The sequence below is a fragment of the Pan paniscus genome, chromosome 9 (genome assembly GCF_029289425.2).
Source record: "Pan paniscus chromosome 9, NHGRI_mPanPan1-v2.0_pri, whole genome shotgun sequence".
Classification (NCBI taxonomy): domain Eukaryota; kingdom Metazoa; phylum Chordata; class Mammalia; order Primates; family Hominidae; genus Pan; species Pan paniscus.
This window is the reverse complement of record NC_073258.2, coordinates 65,940,668-65,948,806: the sequence shown is the minus strand read 5'-3', so window position 1 is coordinate 65,948,806 and position 8,139 is coordinate 65,940,668. Positions and strand designations below refer to the sequence as shown.

Below are 8,139 nucleotides of genomic sequence, written 5' to 3'. Positions count from 1 at the left end.
TTCTGGCCGTGGGGGGAGGGTGCGGGACCCAAGGCCCCGAACTAAGGGGCGAGGGGCGAGGGGTGAGAGTGCTTGGGTTCCCGGAAAAGACACTGAGGCCGGGTTTGGGGCCCGCCTGGTTGGGGGCCCGGGCGCCCGAGAACCTCGAGAGGCTGGGAGGAGCGCGGGTGCCGTGGGGCCGGGACGCCTGGGTCCCGCGCGAGGGAGGGAGTGGGCCTGTGGAGCCGCTGGACTGGCGGCTTCTGAGCCCTTGCATTGGCTGCGCTGCTCGCCCGTCAGCGCAGCGTGGTCCAATGCGCGCGTCTCGGGGGCGGGCACTGGTGCTGATGCTGCCGTCAGTCGGTGTTGCAGGGATGCGGCGGCGGGAGCAGCCGCCCTGACTCGCGGAGCATCCTCCTCGGAGAGGCACCGCGGCGGGGCGGGCGGGCGGGGACGCGGCGGGGAGGGAGAGAGGCGCGAGGCGGCAGACACCGCTAGCCCTGGCTCTGCCACCCGTCGGAGACGGGGCGGCCCTGTAGCTCTGCTACCCACCCTCCAGCTTCTGGCGCCCCGAGAACCAGGTAAAATGGGGGGGGGGCCGCTGCGGCGGAGACGGGCGGGGGGCGGGAGCCGATGGGGGAGGGGAGCGGATCGGAGGGGGCGAGGGAGGCAGGACGGATGAATTGGGGGGCGGGGGCGCCGCGCTGAGAGGGCTGGCCCGGTGACAGCGAGGAGGCAAAGCCGCTGGGGGCTTGGGGGTCGGAGGCTCCTGTGGAAGGGGCACTGGCCCTGAGAGCTGAGGAGAATGGGGAGGGGTGGGAGGAAGGGTCTTTGGGGGAAGGGATGGAGAGAGGAGGGGCATCCAGAGGACTGAGAGGGGGTTCTTAAAGGGGGTTCCCCAGTCTGTGCTAGCCCCAGAGGCTTGAAGCAGCGCCGGGCCAGAGGAGCTGTTGTGTTCTGGAGGGTCTAATCAGCGAGAAACTGGGCTTCGTGGGAGGAGAGGAGAGGGGGCTGGAGAAGAGAGAGAAGTGGAGAGGGAAGGAAAGGGGCCAGGCCAAGGGCTTCGTCCTGAGGGGACCCACTGAGGACCAGGCTTTCCTGGGGGATGGGAGCCAAGGGGAGAAGAGGTTATTGGGAGAGAGCAGAGGGGAATGTGCCAAGGTGCTCCAGGCAGAGAGGGGAATGTGCCAAGGTGCTCCAGGCAGAGATGGGTCTGTGCTGGTGGAGAGCTGGGAAAGATGGGGTCTGAGGGAGAGGAGCGGAAGCTTGCGGGGGAAGGCTGGGGGTGATGAGACAGGGAGACTGGGAAATCAGTAGGAGGGGGCTTTGCTGGGGTGGGAATGCGCTGGGGGCGGTGACAGGGTTCTGGTCAGAGAGTGCTGCAGGGGGAGAGGAAGCTGCAGGGCCCTTGGCTTGCTCCCCCACCCCTAAAGAGGAAGGGACCATTTCTCATGTCCCAGCCTCCTACCCCAGCTGAAGCAGCAATCTTCCCTGGGGTCTTTGGGTTGGGGTATGAGCCCTTGAACCCTTGATGGGCTTTTGGGGCACAATTGGCTTTGGGGTGCTGTTGTCTCCTTTACTCTCACCCCCCTCCTGAATCTTGGGAGAGGGCATTCGATGCCTCATTGAGCTAGCAAGGGCTGGGAGGGGCTTTTTCTTGGTGTCTGGAGGTGAAGGAGGAGGCTGTCCACCTGGAATAATGAAATAGATTTTTAGGGAGTGGGTCTTGGGTCCCCAGTCCCTTGGCTGCCCTGGGGGCTTCCAGATAGCCCTGTTTTTTTATGTGTTGGCGGGTGGGCGTCTCTCCTCTTCCATTCATTCTTATCCTTCCCTGTTGTCTACCTTCCCAGTGTCTGGGTGTTCCTTTTGGAGGAGGGTGGACATTAGGGTCTTACTTTCTCTGTCTTCTGCCAGAGAAGGAGAAAGAAAGAAGGGAGAGGGAAGGAGAAGGGGAGGGAGGTCTGCAGTCTGCTAACTGTGAGGCCTTCTGTTTTGTGGGTGCTTCAGCCCCTCAGTCCCTACCTCCTCTTGCTTCCAGGGATGGCTCCAGGGATGCTGGCATCTGAGGTGTGGCTGGATCTTTTGGGAGACGGGAGAAGGGTCTGGCTGGGGGCTCTTCATTCATGCTAGAGGAAGTGTTCTCAGACCCATCCTATCCTCAGATCCCCAGGGGTGGGCGGGATGGACCAACCAGCCACGGCTGCCGGGCAGTTCTTTCCAGCCCAGGCCTGGGCTGAATCCATATGACAGTGGAGTTCTGAGAGGAGGGGCTGGGTGCGCGAGTGGCTGGTGGGGACCCCTCTTTCCTTCCAGGCTCAGTCACTACCCAGGTCCAGCTGCTCCCTCCCGCTTACCCTTGCCAGTGACACAGACACTCTGACAATGATACACGCACTCGGTGGCACCCACCCAGACACACACCTACACAGGCACACACACCTGCATACACAATACACCTCCTGGCAGCATACAGCCCACACTCCCCACCCAGAGAGGCTGCCACCTCATGCCTGCCTCCTTGAGACCTCCCCCAGGCGCCTTGCTGCCATGTACACAACACACACACGGCCACTACGTGCCCCCAGAGCCCCCAGCGCAGCACTGCCAGCCCTCACCCTTGGATGCACACAGCCCCCATCCAACCACTCACCTCCCCAGGCTCACAGCCATCGCAGGCACACCTGTGCTTCTTCCTCATACACCTTCAGTCCTTGCAACACACCCTCTCCTTCCAGACACCCCATCCCTCCCAGGTCTACACAGCATGTGTGCACACCCTCCCAGACACACCAGTCCCTGCCCCCCAGCAAGCTCATCCTGAAGTACCATGTGCATGTCTGTCTGGGTGCTGAACACCTTGCCCCAGGCCTTTGTGTGTGTGCACGTGTGTGTGCACACCAGCACATGTTTGCTAACACACTTAATGCTGTGACTCACCCCCTAAACCTCTCTTCTACTTTCTCTCTCTCTCACTCACTTATCTTTGTACCTTCGGCGCAGGGCCTCCTACCCCTCCTGGCCACAACCACGACCCTTCCCAGTGGAGTCCAGCCCCCACCTACACCTGGTTTCCCTGGGAGCCTTCCTATTTCTAAGTGGCCCCACCCCCCGCATTAATCCTCAGGCACAAGGGCCCCTACACCTGCCTGTGCACTGGAGACACTGTCCTTTCATTCGCAGCTCCCAAGCCCAGCCCCCACGGGGATGCCCCGATTGTGTGTCCTCACACGCCACCCACCTTGCTGCTCCATCTGTTGGTGCAGCTCCCTCGCCCCTGCCCCTTCCACACTGATGGGCCTGTGGGCTCTCGGAGACTCATTCAACAAATAGTCTGGTGCACACTTTCAAGGATGTGTGTGGCACCTTGTTATTTACGAAGCTGCTTCCCCACTGCCACCACCACTGTTTGGCATGGTGGGGTGAGGGTGAAGGTGGGACTCTGCTGTGCTCCTCAGTGAGCCTCAGTTTCCTCACCTGTGAAATGGGATCCTCATCCCTACCTAGTGGGATGTTATGAGGACTCACTGAGAGGACAATGATGGCAATGATAGTAGTAACAAGCATGTTTATTGTGTACCTACTGTGTGCCTGGCCCTGTGCGAAGCACTCTGTAAACCTTACTTTGATGTATTTGTAAGACACATAGAAGGTCCCCGTAAATGGTAGCTATTTTTATTGTCATTATCATAACCTTCCCTGCACGCACACACACGCACACACACCTGTCATAGATACCTTTAGGAACATTCCCAGGCACCTCATGCTTACTCACAAGGCCGCCCCTGGAAGCCATCTGTCCCCCTCTGCATCACTGGGGTGCACCCGCCCAGGCTGCTGTGCCCCAGCTGTGCACAGCATAGGTAAGCTTGGTGCTCATCCCTCCCACCACCTACCTCCATGCTCCCATGCACCTGTCCTCCGGCCCCCACTCCACCAAGTCATTCCATTGCACCTCTGTCCCCAGCCCACCCGCTTCCCCAGCTCCATGAGGCGGCAGCAGCCTCATCCTGTGCACCCCGAGCTACCAGCTCCTGGGCCCAGCCCGCTCCATGCTTCTCTCCATGACACAGAGAGCTGCTTGGCGACCTGCGGACATGGCCACTCATGCCCAGCCCACCCTGGCATGGGACTCCGACTTATCTTTAGACCTGTTTGTTCCTTCTACTGCCCTCTGAGTCAGGACAATTGACCAGCAAAGTTGAGGAGGACACGAGGGATAGGGATTAGACAGAACCAAATCTGAATCCCAGCTCTGCCATTTATGATTTGTGGGACCTTGGGTGGTTCCCTTCTCCCCTTTGAGTATCTATTTCCTCATCTGTAAAAGGGGCAGTGATAATACTTGTCTTGCTTACTTTTCTCACCAAGCCCTGGTTTGGATCAGAGGAAACACTAGGCACTCAGTACTGCAAACTGTAAAAGGCCGAGATGAGAAGTTTTAAAACAATCATTAATACGACACACTTTTTTTTCACACGTTAGTCTATGCCAGGCAGTGTCCTAGGAGCTTTATGTATGTTAATTCTAATTTTGACAACACTATTATTATCTCTATTTTATACATAAAGAAAGTGAAGCACAGAGAGGCTGAGTAACTTACCAAAGGTCACACAGCTGGATAGGGGTAGAGCTGGCATTTGAACCCAGGCTTCGGAGCCAGTGCCTCTAACCACTGTGCTGTCTTGTTTTTGCTGCTGCTGAGGTTGTGGCTGGGTGTGGAAAGGCATGGGGTCTTCCCTTTTTTCTGCCAGATCATCACGGCTGGAAGGAAGGGGAGGTAGGAACTGTTCACCGTCTGCCAATCTTGCCTGGAATTTCAGGGGGGAAAGGGGACCCTCCAAAAAACATTCTGCACCTGAAAAGGACCTCAGGGGTCAAGCAGTCTGCTGTCCTCTTCCATATGATTCAAGAGCCTCCCCCACACCGAGCCTCTCTGAGCAGCAGTCATCCGGTCTCACATCGAACACCCCCACAGACGGGGAACTCACCACCCCCCGAGGCAGCCTACTCCACTGTTGGATGCTTTAGATTGCCAGCCAGCAAGTTTCTCTTTAGCCTGAGCCAGAATCTCCCCCCATAGCACGCACTTCTCCCACCTGTCCACAGGCTGCCTTCTGGGGCCACCAGAATGTGTGTAAACCCAGCTCTTCCTCCCTGGCGCCTGGAGGAGGCCCCTGCTGTCTCACTCCCAGCTGGCATGAGAGGATGCTGGCGTGAGGAGAGGAGAGCCAGAGGGAGGCCGGCATCCCCATGGCTGGAGGTGTGTGTATGGGCGTGTGTTTGTGTGTGTGGGCATTGACAGAGAGGGGGCTGTGTGGATGCGGGGAGAGGGCCCCTGGCCAGGGGCTCTGCTTGTGTGGGCATGGATCACCATTTGCATACTTGCCCCTGATGGTGTAGGGCTGAGGCCTTTGGTCAGGTTGGAGGGCCCAGGTCTAGGTCAGCAAGTGCAAGGGGAAATGTCTGGAAGGGAAGGCCAGCGACTTTGGTTCTAGTCTTGCTTTTCTGTGTGATCCCAGGCCAGCTCACTGCCCCTCCCTGGGACTCAGTTTCCACATCAGGAAAAAAAGAAAAGATGAACCCCATGAGCTCTGAGGTCTCTGTCTCCCAGTCCCAGGAGTGGGCTTTAGAGTGGGGCACCTGAGAGAGCCATGTCCCCTGTGAAGGCCAGATCAGAGGAGGGTGGGCTCTGAGCCCCAGACACAGGGGCAAAAGAAATGCCTTGGAGCCCTCACACCCTTTACCTGGACTGTGGCCTTGGGCAAGTGAATTCATCGTTCTAAGCTCGGCTTCCTGGTCTGTAAGCCTGAGTGACAAAATGACCTCCTAGAAGCCGAAGGATTGACTAAGACAGCGCACATGGGGTCCAGCCTGGTGTCTGATGCAGATGGAGCCCAAAGCTTGCAGCCCAGAGGCTTCAGTGGCACTGGCCTCGCCGTGGGAAGATGAGGAGGAGGCTTTGGCCTAGGAGGACCCAGGAAGAGTTATCGGGAGAGGGTAATGTTGAGTTATCGGGAGAGGGTAATGTTGGGGAGAGTCAGCAGAAGTCCTGAGGGCAGCCTAGCCACGCCCTGCCCCCCCCACTCCAGCTCTGGGCACCACTGGCCCAAGGCTGCTGAGTCTATCTGTGGGTAGGGGCAGGGTGGGAGGCACTAGGGAGCTGACTGGGTACAGAACCCCAGGATTACTCAGGAGGTCAGCTCCCCAGAGGTGTGGCGGCTCTGGGCCAGCAGTGGGTGGCAGTGTGCACTGCACTGACGTCAGTGAGCAGACAGGTACCCCAGGGTCACCCTGGCAGTGTCCCTGCACTGGCAGTGGGCAATGGAAGAAGAAAAGTGGGCCTTGCGGGGGCAGTACTTGGACGCTGTGGGTGCAAGGCGGCTTCCTCTGCACTGCATAAACCTGGGGAGGAGCTGTTGCCTTGTACAACTCCAGGGGACACCGTTTACTTGATGTGGTCGTGTGAGGCAATTACCCTGGCCTGTGGGGAGACCTCTGGAGAAAGGGTTGCTGCTAAGTTCCAGGAGCTCAGGAAGGATGGAGCATCCCAGGGTAGCAGGAGCCCCCTGTGTTCTGGGAGAAGGGTGGGTTGGAGGCTGGGTCGGCAGCAGCCTAGGCCTGGGTGGGAGAGGCGCAGGGAGGGGAAAGGCGAGGGGAAGAGCAGCAAGTTTCCTGGACACTGACTGGGTGGGGGAATGGAAAGGACCCAGGTGTCCGCTGGCTCACTCCTCCTGGGACCATCTCTACCTGGCAAGCATGAAGCTGCCCCAAGGGTCTGTGGATCCCGGGGGAGAGAGGACTCAGGGAGTGCTGGGGCTTCCTCCTGGTTAGCTCCGCAGTCCCTGTGCCCCCAGCGGCCTGGCTGGCCTCTGCTGCAGAGCTGTGGGCTGCGGGAAGAATGAGTAATGAGCCTTGAGGGGCTGCAGGCCCAGACCCTGCTTCCGACCCTCCCTGGAGGCACCACATAAGCCCAGCCTCTGCCCCTGAACCGGCTCACAGAAGCCTGCCTGCACGGCACCCCTCCCACTCTCCCTCCACACGGACCAGTAGAACCTCCACCTCCTGGACTCTCAGCCGCTTCGCCCCCCTGCCCCTCCACCCAGATAACATTCCCTTTGGCTCTCAGGACCCAGGCGTCTGCCTTCCAGCCTCTGGCAGCCTCCCTACCATCTTTCACTCTATCTGTCCTCCCCCAACTTCCTGCCCCTCGCCTTTCCCACAGAACCCGTCTGCCATCTCCCTAAAGGGTGGTGGATGTGGCCATGGCAGGGGGACTGGGATGGGGGTGGGGCGGGGGAAACAGTCCCTCCTGTTCTGAGCTTGGGGATGACTGGACAGCAGCACGAAATCCTTTTCCCTCCGCCAGCGGAAATCGATAGCTAATTAATTCCCTCCCCAAAATAGTGTCCGGAGGTGGGGGTGGGTGCTGGGAGAGCAGCAGACAGAGGCTAGGCCAGGCCAGACTGAGATGGAGACCCTAGCAGGGAAGGAGGAAGGGACGCTGGTCACTCTTCTGGCCACAGGGTTGTCCCTTTGCTGAGGGTCTTTGGCTACCGCTTCTGGAAAAGAGGGAAAGCTTAGACCTTTCCCTCCCCCCATGCCTGAGGAGCCCCCTTCCCTGCCCTGGGCTGGGGATGCTTGTGTGTGGGGGGGTGAGGGCGTCAATCAGGCTGGGAGCAGGTGCTGCATTTAATTTGATTGGCTAATTAGCCCGCACATGTTAATTATCTCCATTACCCAATGAGGAGAGGCAGTGGCAAGGCTATATATAACCCGACAATGTTTGTAAGGAGTGGGGGTTGCTTGCCTGGATCTCCTCCCCACTGCCCGGGCAGAGGCAGTCCTTGGAGGGGTGTTGGGGCAGGACATTCATGTCCCCATTGGAGCCTTGTAGGATTGGGAGGGCAGCAGTCAGGAGCTGGATGGCAGGACCCGAGGGCTGAGCTTTACCGGCCTCTTGGAGATGGCTCCCCCAACGCTCCCGACTACCTTCTGAGGCCTTTTCTGCCCCATCTTCCTCTGCACACGTGTCACTCTCCAGACGCCCCCTCACTATGGTTTTTTAGGGGGTCCCTCGTTTCCTCCCACATAGCTCTTCAGCTCCTCACTGCACCTCTGCAGCCTTCCCCTCCCGAAGTCAGCCCTCTCCTTATCTTCTGG

The 8,139-nt window shown here is 59.1% G+C and overlaps 1 protein-coding gene across 27 annotated transcripts in view; it reads left to right on the top strand.

The window, feature by feature from the left end:
• Window positions 1-336: 336 nt before the first annotated feature.
• Window positions 337-8,139, top strand: part of NRXN2 (neurexin 2) — a 118,167-nt gene continuing 110,364 nt past the window's right edge. For 20 of the 27 annotated variants that reach the window (XM_055094465.2, XM_055094460.2, XM_055094459.2 and 17 more), the window contains exon 1: window positions 407-560. The gene's annotated coding sequence lies outside the window, so the exon portion shown is untranslated. Of the gene's footprint in view, window positions 561-8,139 lie in introns of all 27 variants that reach the window. The other 7 variants (XM_034932920.4, XM_034932924.4, XM_034932925.4 and 4 more) reach the window with 1 other exon arrangement.